At 39.2% G+C, this 17,608-nt stretch overlaps 1 pseudogene; it reads right to left on the reverse strand.

Moving 5' to 3' along the window:
* On the reverse strand, nt 7,431-15,382 carry LOC109326857 (annotated as a pseudogene).

Here is a 17,608-nt window from a genome sequence, read left to right on the forward strand (position 1 = left end):
TGGTTCACTAATTAAATTTTATATTGGTAAGGCAAAATACTCTCAGGTTATTATTTTGCTTCAATATTTGAAAGTTTCAGTCATGTTTCAGGCCTTAAGGTTAATATATCTAAATTAAGAGTTGTTTGTTCAAAATGGTTCAAACGCCAATAATACTAATTTCAGAACGATAACATCGATTCCTTTCACAACTAATACATGATATTACTTACTTTTACCTTTAATGTTGGGGTATGGTGGATTAAGAGGGTTTTAATTTTATTATAGAGAAAATACATACTAGATTATCGTCATGGAAACTCAACATTCACAACAAACCTAGCAGAGTGACCCTAGCCACATCCATGTTACCTTCTGTCGCTACCCCTTTTTCATGGGCGCGATGAAAAAATGTGCAAATAAATGTAATGGAGTCGTCATTGATGTTTTTTTAGAGGGAAAACATGAAAAACCCAATTTTTGAAAATAAGATTTGATTCACTGAAAAATAGAAATTTAGTTCGGGAGTCGGTTACGGATGAAGAAGGTGTTAGACACCTCAACCCTCGTTGTAAAAACGGTACCAAGATCGATTGCGTTGATATTTTATTCAAAATATTAATTTTACCTTTCACACATTATTAAAAAAACACATAAAAAACACCAAAAAAACAATTTTATCTTTTTGTGCCTAGGAGGATAAAACCTGCTCCTACGTACCTCTAGCTGTAATAGAGAAAATAATGCTACGTAGTTCTTTCAGAAAATAGTTGATTAGTCAATATATTTTTATTTTTTATTTTATCCATATAAAAATTAACAAGGCAAGATGGCGCGACAAGGTACTAGTCCTATAGTGGAACCACCTCACCTTGTCTAGACGATATAAAGTAGCGCGACAAGGCACTCAGCCTATAGTGGAATCACTTCACGTCACTTTAAAAATTATTTGAAAAATTTATTTTAAAAGATAAGGTAAAACGATAAGACACAATGCCTATAGTGGGGTTACCTTACCCCATTTTAGACGACATAAAGTAGCGCGACAAGACATGCAGCCTATAGTGGACTACTTCATATGATTTTAAAAATATTTTTTTCTTTATTGCATTTTACACGTCACCTTTAAATTTATTTGAAAATTTATTTATGAAGATAAGGAAACACGACAAGGCACCAGCCCTATAATTGGGGTTACTTTATCTCATTTTAGACGACATGAAGTAATGCGACAAAATACTTGGCCTATAATGTAACTACTTCATATCATTTTAAAAAATATTTTTTTTATTGCATTTTCACACGTCACATTTAAACTTATTTGGAAATTTATTTATGAAGATAAGGTAACACGACAAGGCACCAGACCTATAGTGGGGTTACTTTATCTCATTTTAGATGACATGAAGTAATACGACAAGACACTTGGTTTATTATGGAACTATTTCACATCCTTTTAAAAATACTTTTTTATGGCATTCATACATATATACATACACTACTAAATAAACAAATAATATTTATTATAAAACAAAATAATAAAACATAATAAAAAATAAAAAATCAAAATAAAAAAAACAACAGAAACGTAAACAGTTATAAAATAAATAATAATAAAAAATGAAAAGAAACAAATTGAGGATTTAGGGTATATGGTTTGAAATCGATTTTGGGGTTTAGGTTAAATTAATTTGGGGGTTTAGGGTTAGAGTAAAATTAATTTGGGATTAGGTTTTAAAATCAATTTGAGGATTAGGTTTCAAAATCAATTTGGGAATTGGGTTTCTAAAATCAATTTGGGAATTGGGTTTCTAAAATCAATTTGGACTTTAGGGTTAAATTAAATTGGGATTTAGGGTTGGGGGTTACCATTGAGGTAACCCCTTTTGCTGGAAAAGGCTATTGGAATGTTGCCATTGCCGTCGCTGGTGGCGCAACCACCAACAGTGGCAGCCTGATTGTGAGACGTGACCGTGGGTGACAGTTTGTCACACCTGGACACTACAGTCCAACCGACTATGACGTCAGAGACGTGCGACCCTCCGTGGCCGCCATCCGGTAATCACTATGGCAGTGGTGCACCACTGCTACTCCTTGCTTATTTTACTCTTATTTCAGCAAGTTACAAACATACATCTAACAATAAACGTTAAAAACATAAACAAGATGATGGAAAAAAGAAAATGAACCTTTAAGAATGTGTAGAAGAAGAACAAGGAAATTCTTTGGGTGTTTTCTCTTCTCCTACTCTCTCTCTCTAACCTTTAAGAATGTGTAGAAGAAGAACAAGGAAATTCTTTGGTTGATCTCTCTCTCTCTCTCAATCGCATTGAGCTTTTGGATTTTTGATATCCAGGTTCGGGAGTCGGTTACGAATTGGAGAATGTATTAGCACCCCGTTCGCCCGTAATAAAACGGTACCCTAGCTAATTGCATAAATTGAATACCATTAATTTATTTAAATTAAATTGCTTAAACAAAATATTTTTTTATTTTTTTTATTTGTGTCTGACAAGTTCATATTGCTCCTACGTATCCCGGGTGCAATAGGGAAATCAAGACTACGTAGTTCTTTTTTTAAAAAAATATGATTAATTTGGTTAATTTTAATTGATTAAAAGCCTACAAATATTTAAGATGGTTGGGAGAATTAATAAACGAAGAGTTGACATGGGTTACTTACCTTCTATTTGCTTCGATAAATGACAGAGACAGTACTAATGACCGCAACCGCTTCTTCACTCGAATGGATAGAAAGATGCAACACGAGTCATAACATCGTTGCCGAATTCCCATTTTAAAATGCTTCCTATTACTAATATTATACTTTTTTTTTATAGTTTAAAAGAATGATATTTAGTTAAACTATAATTAACTATTTGGGTTAATTTATAAGCAAACTAAGACTGATGTTATGGGCTCTTCATCCTAATGGCTTAAAGAAAGAAGAGCTATGGGCTTGATAATGGGCCACCAATTTGCCTAACTAATAAAACACAAACAAAGTAAAAAGGCATGAAATGGCTTAAAAGGGGGAAAAAGAACGTGGGCATTAGGAATAGGCATACAGGTTTTTTTTAAGAAAGGGGTGGAGGTAAGCAAAGGGAATTTGAAATCCCTAATATCTCATTTCACTCATAAACTCTCATCTTCACTCTCTCATCTCTGACAGCAGCCATAGCTCAAAGGCAGAGGGTTGCAGGTTTGAAGGAATTGTGCCGCTAATAATGGTGGCTTTGAAGTTCCACGATTGGGACGGCCAGACCTAAGAGAACGAAGCTTGGTGAAGACTTGCGCGATGAGGAAAGGGGGATCCCGAGGGATGCGGTGAGATTGGCCAGGGGTACAATATCCCTATTGTCCTTGCTCGGTGTTCACGAACCAACAATGGTGGTGGCGTTGAGGAACGGGTAATATTTTTTGCTTATATTGTACAATTGGATATTATAGAGATTTTGCTTTAGAATTCATATGATCATTTTTTCATTACCTTATTGGGATTAAGAACTGTTTCTTTTTGGCCCTTGAAGCTAAAAGTGTTCTTGAATATTTAAAATTATGAGTATGTGGAACACTATTTTGATTTATAAAAAAAAAAGGGTGTTTTTGCGAGTAGTATTATAATGTATAGGTGTTTCTGAATATGTATTCCGTATGTTTCTGAAAACATTATATGTATGTATTGAATGTAAACAGTGTGTGAACTGTGAAGAACACATTTATGCATAAAGTTTATTCATTATATAGTGAATGACTAACCTGGCAAACACGATAGTGCTTTATATGTTGCCACTCCTTTTGATACTTTGTAGTAGCTAATGAACCTTATTATCCTTCTTGTTCTCGGGACTAATTTGAATGTGTAGAATATTTTCTGCAGGATGTTGATGGATGTTTTTAGGTGCTTGGCGATTATCAATGGTTGAGAATTTTATGGTATCTAGATTTTTGGATTTTTGTTCGGAAAAGGGTTTATGATTTTTATGGATTGTTTTGGGATATTATAAGTTGCCAGAATGAGATGGTATGATCTTTTGGGTATTTTGTTTTTGGTTTTGTGGCTACTTTTTTGAAGACTTTGGTTTTTTCTATATGCAGATTGCTTTTTCGTTTTTTTCTCTGTCCCTTTGTCTCTGTGTGTACTGCCTTTTTATATTACAAGAGAGAATCCTCCCATTTAAGGCATTGGAGGAAGTTAAGGGGGAATATTTGATTTGCTTAAATCAGATTCATAATCTGACCTTAACGCCCCCTGATATGTGGTGCAGCAAAAACAATATATCCTAAATTGCAGCACTATTCATTTGATATGAAATGTCATTAATTCAAATAAGGATGTTGCAGCTTTGAAATTTGCCTTTGGCAATGTATTCACAAAAACACACGTGCTTCATGCTGAGAGTCTATATTCAAAATTTGAAATACCACTCCTTTAATGTTAATTGTTTCATTCCATTAATCTAACTTAATACTCTTTATCACTAGCGGATTTCAAGGTTGTTAGGTCTCTAAGGATTAGAATAAATATGATCTTGCAAATTAATGCGGAGTAAAAATTTGACCTTATATCACTATGACACATATTATTCAAATCAGAATTGTCTTTGTTTTTTTTTGTTTTGGTGTTGAATATCATAAACGAAAATAAATGGGATATTCATCATAATCATAATTTTTTAATTGATTCCATATGATACAGAACCCATTAAGTCACTTTAAAACTTCTTTTATTTTGCTTCGAAATTAAACTTTGGGACCGAATTGAGATAAAATTATTAAATATTCACTTAAAATCTTTTGAAAATTTGATTGAGATTGTTTTTGATGCATTGGGTCATATAGACCATTTAAACTAATTAATTAAGAAACATTTTTTATTCTTTTTTTATTTAAAAAATGCAATCTCAATCAATTTAATATCGAATTTACTTGGTTTGCAAATTGAGAGATTGCAATCCATGAGTTAAAGTCTTGGTCAAATCTGAGTAAAAATGGAATCATTTAGAGATTTAATTTTTTATTTAAAATAACTCATGCAACCTAACCAAATTCATATAAAATTTATTTGATTTGATGAGATTTGCATCCCAAAGCATTATTTATGGAAAAATTAGTTTTGAAGTATTTTTGGGCCCTTTACTTGTTGCTTATTAGGTAGTCATAAACCATGGTTTGAGTGTTATCATGATAAGTAACTAGTAAAGAAATGAACGCTAATTTTGTCAAGGTCCAAAAAGAGTTTATGTTGTGGTGTGATAGAGAGTGAGATCTGACCAAGAATGCAGGTTTGTGCGATGCCGAAGCTTGGAAATAATTTACAACATGCATGAGTTCTAGAGTGATTGACTTCGAGGTCGTCAAGCACGGGGTCCTCGAAAGTAGAATTTGAGGTCATCAAGGACGGGGTCCTCTAAGGCACAATTTGAGGTCGTCAAGCACGGACCCCTCAAATATTAAAAGGTTAGGCATGGAGCCTGGAAAGGTTGACTTCGAGGTCGTTAAGCATGGGGCTCCTTGAAGGCACGAATTTGAGGTCATCAAGCACGGGGTCCTCTAAGGCACAATTTGAGGTCGTCAAGCACGGGCCCCTCAAATATTAAAAGGTTGGGCACGGAGCCTGGAAAGGTTGACTTCGAGGTCGTTAAGCACGGGGCTCCTCGAAGGCACGAATTTGAGGTTGTCAAGCACGGGCCCCTCAAAAGCACGATTTGAGGTCGTCAAGCACGGGGTCCTCAAATTTTAAAACGTTAGGCATGAAGCCTAGAAAGGTTGACTTTGAGGTCGTCAAGCACGAGGCTCCTCGAAGGCACGAATTTGAGGTCGTCAAGCACGACCCCTCAAAATTTAAAAGGTCAAGCACAGAGCTTGGAAAGATTGACTTCGAGGACGTCAAGCACGGGGTCCTCGAAAGTACAATTTGAAATGGTGCGGATGAATAGTATAATGGTTTGATTGTTTGGGATATGTGTGCATGGAGTTCGTGTGGATGTTTGTGTTGTAATGATTAATGTGTGGTTTGGACTATGCATTAATTGGCATGATTATGCACAACAATGCTTATGATGAATGAGGTTCTGAGTATGCATGACATGATAATTTATACTAAGTGTTTATGAATTTATTTTTCAAGATAACTTGCTACCATTTTCTCGTCATTGCTCCGTCACATCCACAACACTTAATCGGTTGAGACGACTTGGTCTTATTGGAGATTGTTACTGGTGGCAGTGATTGTTTTGATGTTATCTTTTTTTTCTTAGGGGACGGTCACACACTTGTATTCGTGAGATTTATTAAATATTGATTTGACTTGTTTCAATTTCATGAGATAATGCAGGGAATAAATTATGCAAAAATTATTTCGTATATCAACCACGATGAGTACAAAGCTTATATTTGGATTTTGGGCCGAAATAATGCGCAATGATTTAGAATAACACCCATGTTAGTTTGTCTTCATATAGTCTATGACTACCCCAAAATTTTCCAGCACATCATGGTGAATTATGCTCAAAGATTTGCCCCAATTTTCAAGGTGAATTTTGCCTATTTCCAAAAATTGCCCCAGTTTACAGACCCTGGAGGATGAATTTGCCTTATAGCCCCCAATATATCCTTCTTTGCCTTCTCGGGTATCATCCACAACTTTGCCCCAATGGCCGCTTTATGAGATACTCATGAGATACTCATGAGATGCTTTCCACTTGTACCCCTAAATTTTGCTTAGGCCGCCCTTGTGGGTTTTCGACCTAACGTGTTTCATCACTTTCTATTTTCTTTATTCATTTGTAGAGTATTTTTGTATTGATCATGACATGCAAATGATAATTTTGTGTTTTCCTTGGAGTCAGCTTTCTTTATCCTGACATAAATCATAGACAGATCAATCTTCTGCAAGGACTTTTTAAGCTTGTATTGGGCTAAACTTGGTTTTGAAAGACAAAGGTATAAGACTCAAAATGTGTTTCCCACCATCCATCTCCTCTTTCTCCTTTTCCTACTTCCAACTTTTTACTATTGTTGCTTTTAGAGAATTACACGTTTATTTGGTGTCCACTTTTCTTTGCCCTAACTTTTGCCTAAGACCTTTATTTCTTAGAGGGCCTTTCACGATTCTCGATTGCTCTACTTTTAATATGATAAGCTGGAATACTACCCTTTCCCCGATTATATAATTCTTTATGGTTCTTTGAAAAACAACTCCTCTCTTTATTGTTTGGCTCAAATGGGGGTGACTAGGGGTATCTTCAATAATGTTTGGGTAATAACAAGGAGGCCTGGTATCCATAGAAAGAATTGTCTAAGAATTTATACCATATGGATTTATTTGTACATCATTCTCCTTAAAATGCAAAGGTATGTGGGGACGCGCGTGATCAATACACTAATACTCTTCTTTTTGCTTTTTTCATTTCTTTTTTTTTTTGTTTTTTTTTGTGTGGAAAGGTCTCCTAAGCATAGTACTTCTTCACAGCATCAAAATTTACTGACAGGGGTAGGTAATTTCCATCCATAGTAGTTAGTATTAGTGCCCCTCCCAAGAATGCCTTCTTTATGACGAATGGTCCTTCATAGTTTGGGGTCCATTTCCCTCTACGGTCCTTTTGGATTGGGAGTATCTTCTTCAGCACCATGTCTCCTTCTTGAAAGTAACATGGACAAACCTTTTTCGCAAATGCTTTCATGAGTCGTTTTTGGTATAACTGACCGTGGCATATTGCAGCCAACCTCTTACCATCTATCATATTCAGCTGATCGTACCGGGCTTGAACCCACTCTAATTCTTCTAACCCTGATTCTGCCATAATCCTGAGGGAAGGGATCTCCACTTCGACGGGGAGGACTGCCTCCATCCCATACACTAATGAGTATGGTGTTTCCTCGGTGGAGGTGCGGATTGAAGTGCGATACCCATGCAAGGCGAAAGGTAACATTTCATGCCAGTCCTTATAGGTTACTACCATCTTCTGAATAATCTTCTTGATGTTCTTATTTGCTGCCTCTACCGCGGGCGATAAGGTGATGAAGTGTGATGTTTGATTTTGAATTCATTACACATCTCCGTCATCATCGTATCATTTAGGTTAGTGGCATTGTCTGTAATAATTTTACTAGGCAGCCCATATCTACACACCAACTCCTTCTTGACAAATCTGAGCACAACTTTTCTGGTCACACTGGCATATGAGCATGCTTCGACCCATTTGGTGAAGTAGTCGATTGCCACGAGGATGAAGCAATGTCCATTAGAGGATTTTGGTTCGATTGGTCCGATCACATCCATTCCCCACATGGAGAATGGCCAGGGCACCGATAGGACATTGAGGGGGTTAGGTGGAGCATTTATGTTGTCTGTGTATATTTGGCATTTGTGGCACTTCCTCACATACGCACAACAATCTGTCTCCATTGTCAACCAAAAATATCCCGCCCTTAAGATCTTTCGGACCATAGCGTGTCCATTTGCATGTGTTCCAAATGATCCTTCATGGACGTCCATGAGGATAATCTCTGCTTCTTTCTCATCCCACATCTAAGAAGTACCATGTCGTGATTCCTTTTGTAAAGAACGTCCCCATCTAGAAAGAAGCTCATGGCTAATCTTCTTAATGTTCTTTTGTTGGTTTCGGAGGCCTCTCGAGGGTATTCCTTTCTCTGGAGGTATTTCTTGATGTCATGATACCAAGGTTTTCCATCTTCACTTGTGCTGATAGCACAACAATAAGCTGGTTGATCTTTACTTTATATTCTTATGATTGGCTGATCATCACCATTTGTATGAAACATTGAAGCAAGTGTGGATAAGGCATCAGCTAGCCTATTATCATCATGTGGGATATGGTAGAAGCGGATCCGTTCGAATTGCTCCATCATTTTCTGTATGTATTCTTTGTATGGTATTAATTTTCCATCCCGAGTTTCCCATTCCCCTTTCAGCTGGTGGATGACTAAGGCAGAATCTCCGAAGACCTCTATTATTTTAACCTTTCTTTCCAAAGCTGCTTGTAAACCCAAGGCACATGCTTCATACTCAGCTATGTTGTTGGTGCAGTCAAAACACAATCGGGCAGTGATAGGAGTAAAGTTGTTTTCTGGGGAAACAAGCACGGCCCCTACTCCATGTCCGAGTGCGTTGGATGCTCCATCAAAAACCAGTGTCCATACTTCTTCCTCTATCGACTTTCCTGATGATAGGATTCATAGTATTCTCATATGGGAACTCTTGGTGCATTGACCCATGCCTCTCAATGGGTTGATTAGCAAGGTAATCTGCAAGAACACTGGCTTTGATTGCCTTTTGTATCACATACATTATATCATACTCTGATAACAAGACTTGCCACATAGTGATTCTCTCTGTTAATATGGGGTTTTCAAAGATGTATTTGATTGGATCCATTTTGGAAATCAACCAGGTTGTATGGCTTAACATGTATTGCCTCAGACGTCGGGATGCCCAAACTAGTTCACAACATGTGCGTTCCAACAACGAGTATCTTGTTTCACAATCGGTGAACTTCTTGCTTAAATAGTATATGGCTTGCTCCTTCCTTCCTGAATCATCATGTTGAGCTAGCACACATCCCATAGAATCATCCAATACTGTTAGATACATTACCAGAGGTCGTCCGGGTACTGGAGGCATTAATATCGGGGGACTTGTCAGGTACTGCTTTATGCTCTCGAAGGCTCTTTGGCAATCACTGTTCCACTTTACGGGCTGGTTCTTTCTTAACAACTTGAAGATGGGTTCACATGTGGTGGTCAACTGGGAAATGAATCTGGATATGTAGTTCAATCGTCCTAGGAAACCCCTGACTTCTTTCTCCGTTCGTGGGGCTGGCATCTCGATAATTGCTTTTACCTTCTCAGGATCTACTTCAATCCCCTTTTGGCTAACAATGAAGCCCAGAACTCGACCTGATTTGACTCCAAAGCTACATTTTGTAGGATTTAACTTGAGACTATATTTCCCGAGTCGTTCGAAAAGCTTTCGCAAATTCACTACGTGTTCCCCTTCTACCTTAGACTTGCATATGATGTCATCCACATAGACTTCTATTTCCTTGTGCATCATGTCATGGAACAGAGTCACCATGGCTCTTTGGTATGTAGCCATGGCATTTTTTAGGCCAAAAGACATGACTTTATAGCAAAAGGTCCCCCAAGGGGTGATAAAAGTAGTTTTCTCTATGTCCTCCGGTGCCATTTTGATTTGGTGATAACCAGCATATCCATCCATGAAGGAGAAAAGAGCATGGTCTGAAGTGTTGTCGACCAAGACATCTATGTGGGGTACTGGAAAGTCATCCTTAGGGCTAGCTTTGTTCAAGTCTCGATAGTCCATGCAGATCCTGAGTTTGTCCCCCTTTTTCAGTACCGCTACGATGTTAGCTACCCACACGGGATATGTGGAGACTGTTACAAACTTGGCTTCTAACCATTTCTCGACCTCTTCTTTCACCCTCAGGGAGATTTCTGGTCTCATTCTTTGCAACTTTTGCTTGACTGGATAAGAATTTTGCTTCAATGGTAGTTTATGCTCCACTATCTTTCTATCCAATCCGGGCATGTCGCTATACGACCAGGCAAAGACATCCTTGAATTCGTGTAGAAGTTGGACTATCTTTTCATGTTCTTCCTTTTTCATTAGGGTACCCACTTTCACCTCCTTCTTATCATCCTCTGTTCCCAGATTTATCAGTTGAATAGGTTCCTCATGTGGCTCAATTTCTCTGGACTCTTGCTCAACTAGCCTTAATAGCTCAGGTGGGGCTTCCCACTCTTCATCTCTGTCTTCCTCATCGATTAAACTGACCAGATGGTCATGACCGTATGAGTGGCTAGTAACATGGTTATTATTTCTGGGGTTATCGTTGGATCTGCATTGGGGTGGATGGCATGATTAGTTTTTTATCTTGGTTTCATTATTTTTCATTTTTATTTTGCTTGTTTTGGGGTAATGTGTGTGTATGAGGAATAAAATATATATAGAGAAAATGAGACATGATATATGAAATGCATTTATTGAGTTTATTGCTTGTACTATCTGGAAATACAAGTAGATGTCTTAAAAAATGAAATGAAAAGCAAGTCAATAACACTAGATATTGCTAGTATTTTTATTACATGTCCTTATAAAATACTTGTGGTGACACATCCTCTTCTGTCCAGTAGTCGACCAGGGTTCCAAGAGGGCATTGCATCATGTAATCGACCAGGTCTTCTGGGTCATTGTCCTCCACCATAGCAATTGTCCCAGACGCAAATCCAGCACTGATGAAGGTTTGACTGATGTGTGGGATGGGAATACCTCCAGCCGCGTATTCAGACTGTCCTGGTCTAGCCAATCTTTTCTTCCTTTTTTCTTCAGCAACTCTTTCCCAATCCTTCCGAGTAGGCCTGTAGCCTAGACCATACCGTCCTTTTATGCCTTGCGGCACCATCATAATTTCAATTCCCTGATCAAACTTTCCAAGTCCTCTTCCTGGTTGGTAACCCTTATTCAACATTACTTTAGCCATCAACGATGATGTCGTAGAAGTTTGGTGCCTTAGTGTCTGCATTCCCTCATTCACCGAGGAGGCACTGGTAATCTCGAGTCCTTGGAAGGAGGTTTCAAGAGCCTCTTCTGTCGCCTCGATGTAGGGTGTTCTAGAGGGTTTCGATATCAACATGTCCTCCTCCCCCATAATGGTCAGCAGTTTCCCATCCCTTATGAATTTTACCCGCTGGTGTAGAGTAGAGGGTATAGCTCCTTATGCATGGATCCAAGGCCTTCCCAACAAACAATTGTAAGAAGGGTTAATGTCCATGACATGGAATAAAATCTGAAAAACACAGGGCCCTATCTTTATGGGCAACTCTATTTCTCCCATGACGTCACTCTTCAATCCATCAAACGCCCTTACTATCATTGAGCTTGGCGCTATGTATGTGGAATCCAATGGGAGCCTGGAAAATGTCCTTTTCGACATGACATTCAATGAAAAGCCATTGTCTATTAGGACCTTACCGATTAAGTAATCACGGTACATTACTGAGATGTGGAATGGACTAGTGTGCCCCATTCCTTCAGCGTGTATTTCTTGTTCACTAAAGGATATGTAATTGTCAGCCACTATGTTGTTGATTATCCCACCGAGCTTGTCTGTGGTTATGTCGTGGCTGACGTGTGCCTGGTTTAGCACCTTTAAGAGTACATTTCGGTGGGCTTCAGAACTCATCAATAAAGCGAGTATGAAAATCCAAGTTGGGGTGCGACTTAACTGGTCTACCACCTTATATTCACTTTGCTTTATGAATTTCAGGAATTCACAAGCTTCCTCATTAGATACTCCACTCTTATCTTGAGGCATGCACAGTTCTTCCAAATCCGCTTACGCTTCTTCTTCTGTGGGAAAGATCATCTTAGCTTTCCCTTTGCTGGTGCTGATCGGATTTTTTTCTATGTCTGGGGCACCGTAAACACGTCCACTTCTAGTTACTCTGCTAACTCCAGCTACATTGGTGACATAAGGGGGTTGCTCTGATTTCTCGGTAGTATTCTCACTATATATCCACGGCATTGCCTTGTCTGAATTGTAGGGGAAGGTTTGAGGCTTTGCCTCCATTACGGGCTTCATCACTCTAAGGACTGGTACCCGTCGTGGTGAGGGCAACGACGTACTATGCGGAATGTTAAATACAGGCACGAAGCGGGTCATTGATGGTCTCCATTTTGGGCTCCTCTCCTCCTTGCCTTGTGCAACAACATTTACACTTTGGCACTTGGGACCTCCCTATATAGTGATTAATCTCATGTCCAACATCTTTTGCAGCAACAATTTGAACTCGGGGCAGTCCTCTAGAATGTGTCCTTCTGGACCGTGCATCTCGCAACTACCATCATCCTCATCTTCCCTCAATCTTTCTACCATCCCATGTCTGCACATCTCCTGGTAAATAACCTTCATCGGAGTCTTTATCTCATGAACTTCCCAAATATACAAACCCTCTTGTACACCCTCTACCGCATTAACACCTTGGCTGCCATGATTGGGCAATGGGTTTCGGTCCACATCTGGTGTATTTTCATCAAACATTAGTTGTTTAGTGTTTATTAGTTGTTGAACCTTATACTTGAGAGCTCGGCAATGTTCAATGGAGGGACCGATGATCCCGGAGTGATATGCACATGTAACATTTGGGTTGAACCAAGGTCCTGGTGAATCTGGAATCTTTCCTACTATCGGGGTTATGAACCCCCCCCCCCTGCCATAAGATAAGCGAAGATCTCCGCATAGGTGACAGGGATGGGGTCGAATTGTGGAGTTTTCTTTTCACTAGGATTATGGTGGAATGTGTTATGGCTTGTATAGGGAGTTTTATTGTGTTGGGATGGATATTGGTTGGTGTTTGGGTTGTACGGCATATATGTGTTGGCATTTGGCGGGGTGTAAACATCAACGTTTTGATTTGGTTGAGTGTATGTGTTTGGGTTTTGGATTTGTGTGAACCGAGAGGGCTCACGGTGGTTATTTCGAGTGTTTCAGGTTTGGTATTTCTTGGGCTTGGTGGCCACAAAATTTGTTTCACCTTCATTCTTCTTTAAAAAATTGGGCTTCTTCCCTGAGCCTGTTTTCCTTCGACAATCTTCCCACTCCTCAGTCCTCCTTCCAACTTTTCCCCGACCTTGATTAGAGCATTGAAGTTAGTTGCTATATTTCCAATGAGGAGTTCGTAGTATGGGATTTGTAGGGTGTCGATGAAAATCGATAGTTGTTCCTCTTCTTCCAGACGGGGAAGTACCTGAGAAGCTAACCCTCTCCACCGCTGGACATACTCCCGCAAGTTTTCTGATGGCTTTTTAGAAATACTTTGTAGTTGAGACCTATCGGGTGCTGCATCCTCATTGTGCTTGTACTGTTTGACAAATGCGTTAGATAAGTCTGCGAAGGTCCTGATTTATGCCTTTTCCAAACGAATATACCAGTTCATAGCCATGCCTATCAAGCTATCCTGAAAGCAATGTATAAGGAGCTTATCATTTCCATGGTATGCCGACATCTTCCTTACGTACATGTGCAGGTGGCTTTTGGGGCATGTAGTCCCATTGTATTTTTCAAACTCTGATATCTTAAATTTGGGCGGTTGCACCACATCCGGAACCAAACACATTTCAAAGGCATTCTTTAAGTCTGGGTAGCTTGCTCCCTCAGTTGCTCTCAATCTTTCCTTTATCCTCTCCATCTCCTCTTTGTCTTGAGCCTGAGAACAATTATGGTAAACTGGGCCTAGGGCAGAGTCTTTCGGGGCTGCCTGGGTATAGCTAGGATGCACCATCTTATTTTTTGCATTTCCCGATGGGAGACAATGTGTAGGGTCCTCATCCTCCCTAATGACGTCTCCATGCTGTTCATGACGAGGAGCTTCTCCATGCGCATCCTCGTAGAGAGGATTATAGTTGGGCGGCATTCCGTACATGGGCCATTTCATAGCCGTTTCCCAGCGTTGACTGGCTTCAGCAGTTGTATCAGGATTAGCTTTTGGCGCGGACTTGGGAGCTGGGCGCTGACCGCTAGGTTGTTTGACGGCGGCGACAAAGGTATTCTCATCTGATTTCCGAGCCTTCTACAGGCCCTGAATAAGCTTAATCATTTCCTTCATTTGCTCCTTTATTTCAGCTAGCTCTGACCTGCTCTCATGACTGCTTGAATCGGAGTCCCACATCATCCGGGATTGGAGTCTAGTGTTGTATGAATGTTTGGGAGCAATGACTGAAAGTACCTGGTTATGTATTTTATTTTTTTACTTAAGATGATGAAAAATAAAAAATGCATGAAACAAACATGAATTCCTTTGTATTGAGATGATTGGTATAGTAAGACATTTTGACCCGCATGTGATGACTATGAGGCGTACCCTACTAGCTTCTCTGTGTGTTGATGACAATCTTTAAACGAGATATTGAGTTTCAGACCATGATTATATCTAGGTTTTTTCTCTTGTTGTGAATTTTTAGCATTGAATATCTTGACCTACATTTGGTAGCTTGTAGACGTACCCATCAAGGCCGCGTGCAGTTGATGACAACCTTTAGAGAAAACATGAAGTTTTCGACCAAGGTTGTATCTAAATACAAGACATTTTAATCCTTTGGCAAAATCTTTTTGATTGGACAGGGGCACATAATTTTGCATAGGTACAAATAAATATAGAGAATTTGCGAAACTAAGAGATTTTTATTGAAATTTCAAATATGGAACTACATATTCTTTATTCTTTTTTTTTTCTTTTACTACATTTAAAATTCTCTTGTCGCCTCATCTCTCCATCTCTTAAGTTGTTTGGGTACCCCTTTGCAAGTTTCGAAGAATGCTTTCATCGCTGGTAAGAGCTCTGTTTCAGGATACACCGTCATTTCTTGGCTAGCTTCAAGGAACATCCTCAACCAATCATCAGAGAAATCCCCAAGACCATCGATTATTTGCCTACATCTTTCTTCCCATTTGTCTTTCTCCCATCGACATTCATTGAGCGCTTCATTCTAGTTATTTGACCAGGTTTCTTGACTATCTATCAGTTCATCATGTATCGTACGGAGCTTCCAGAGTTGCTCTGATAGCTGAGTTGCTTCTGTTAGAGCATCATAACAAGTCTTTTCTGAGTTTTCCAGGTTGGCTCTGAGATTGTCTTCTCTTTTTTCACCTTCACTTAATGCCACTTGGTAATTCTTCACTACAGTCCAAGCATGCCGCTCACTTTGTTGTAACTTCTCCATTTCATGCTCTAGAGTTTATGCTTTAGCTTGGGCATTTCTTGTGGCGTGACCTTAAGCCTTCAGTCGCTCACTGTAGTCAGCTATCTGTGCATCCTTCTCTCTCACCTCCCGGATTAAGTGAAATTTTTCAGACTGGGAGCACATCTGGGCATAATCTCTTTTGAGGCTGACACTTTCTTTTCTCACTGTGATGATGACTTTGTTTAGTTTCTCATTATTCAGATCATCCCTTTCACTTTTGTCTCTGGCTTCCTCTAGCTTTGCCTCTAAGATTCTGATTTGTCCTTTTAGTAGTTCGTTTTCTGATGGCCCCAAAGATCTTTGTGGTGGAGAGGTGAGTGAGACTATTTTGCTTTTCCTTCTTTCATTACGCCACAACTTATACTCATCTGAATAGAAGGTTTGGTGCTCCCCTAATTCAGCTTTTCCAAAGACGTGAATGTCCTTTAATGAGTTCCGAACAACATCCAGTTTTTCTCTAGCAGCATCGTTGTCTTTGTAATAGATAGCAAACCCTTGTAGTTGTTCCTTTGGAATTGGCATCATACCCCATTTCATTTGACCAAGTACTAAAGCTGAGGTGAAGGATATGCAACCTCGTGGTCCCATCAGAACCATGTTGGGATACTTGCCACAAGAATACCATATTTTCTCATTCCTGTCATATATGCAACTTTTACTCCCAAAATTCTTAGGGGTAACCTCATTGAATAACTTCTTCCATTCAGGCAATGGCATGGGTTTGTTCACAATTTTCAAGAACCTACGAAGTGGATATCTACTCCAATCTGGATACTGGTGATGCTTGAACCTTGTGATGATCCAAACATACAACAGCTGAAAACAACATCGGACCTTGAAGTGACCCTTTCCATGGCATCTCTGGAATGATAGGAGAGTTTCGGCAACAATAGTTGGGACTGGGTTGGCATCAAAGAACTTGAACTTTGAAAAAACATCTATGGCGGCATGATCAATCATGTCGTGAACAAATGGGAATAGAACCATGCCATATACTGCTAAAGCGAATGCTGGTATGAACAACTCCCATTTACCTTGTTCAGCCATCTGAATGATATGTTTCTTTAAAAATTTCAATTTGAGACCATAGACCATCCCTTGCTTGATGATGCTATTCTGACACGGGCGTACCCCAATAAGCCTTTCTATGAGATCTTCATTGACATTTTGAACTTCCGTGAATAAGTATACCTTCTGTTAGGCACCTCAATATCCAGCAAAACTTCGTATTCTTCGATGGTAGGGGATGCATCTACCTCAGGAAACTCAAATATTCTTAAATATTCTCAAAGTTGGGCTCCAATATTGAACCATGGCACTCATCACTTTCAAGGCCTCTGTGTCGACGGGAATGAGGAGGAGATCGAGCAATCTTCCATATTCTTTAGCAAACCTCTCTTGAACTTCCTTAGGGATTTTGGGGATTAACTCTGTCAGGTAAGAAACGTCCACCATTTGCAACTCTGCCCTCACTCCTTTTTTTACCAAAGGATTACTGCTATTATTCACAGCTAGAGAAACAGTCTCCATGTCTTACTATACCAGGAATTTTTGGAAAAGGAATCTGATAATTAAATATGAAAAGAAAAAAATAATATTAAATCAATGACATATGAATGTATGATATATGGTGATGCATGACATGAGATGGATTAGAAGTAAGCATGATTTGCTCCATGTGTCCTATGTTAGGTATATCCTACAAGATTTTTGGTACCTCTAAAGTTCATAACCCTAGGGCAAGGTATTAGGTCTTATTTAACGTGAACTCGATAAAGCTCTAGACTTCTAAAGGTCACTAGATTGCATCCAATCTTTAAAGGAAAGGAAACCAAGTATTATGGG

The sequence above is a fragment of the Lupinus angustifolius genome, chromosome LG02 (genome assembly GCF_001865875.1).
Source record: "Lupinus angustifolius cultivar Tanjil chromosome LG02, LupAngTanjil_v1.0, whole genome shotgun sequence".
Taxonomy (NCBI): domain Eukaryota; kingdom Viridiplantae; phylum Streptophyta; class Magnoliopsida; order Fabales; family Fabaceae; genus Lupinus; species Lupinus angustifolius.